Genomic DNA, 343 nt, shown 5'->3' with positions numbered 1-343 from the left:
GTTGCACGAGAATAAAAAAATTTCAGAAATTGTTTTTGAATAATTAATTTATCGATAATAACGTAAGACAAAGCGCTCATAAATTTTCGATAAATATTAGCTACTTTTAAACACTGTATACAAAATATGATGTCAACTACGATTTCGCAGAAATTCGCTGATAAACTAATTAATCCATTGCCTCTTGCCTCTTGCTTCTTGCCTCTTGCCTCGTTCTTGCCTCTTCCGGTTTTGGACGATGAACATAATGATTGAGAAGACATAAATTTCGGAATTTGACTTTTTAACTTTTAACAACAGATTTGTAATCAGTGGCCTCAAAAACCCCCGAATACCAAATTTC

This window comes from Trachymyrmex cornetzi, unplaced genomic scaffold (assembly GCF_001594075.2).
Source record: "Trachymyrmex cornetzi isolate Tcor2-1 unplaced genomic scaffold, Tcor1.1 scaffold3299, whole genome shotgun sequence".
Taxonomy (NCBI): Eukaryota; Metazoa; Arthropoda; class Insecta; order Hymenoptera; family Formicidae; genus Trachymyrmex; species Trachymyrmex cornetzi.
This window is presented reverse-complemented; position numbering follows the sequence as displayed.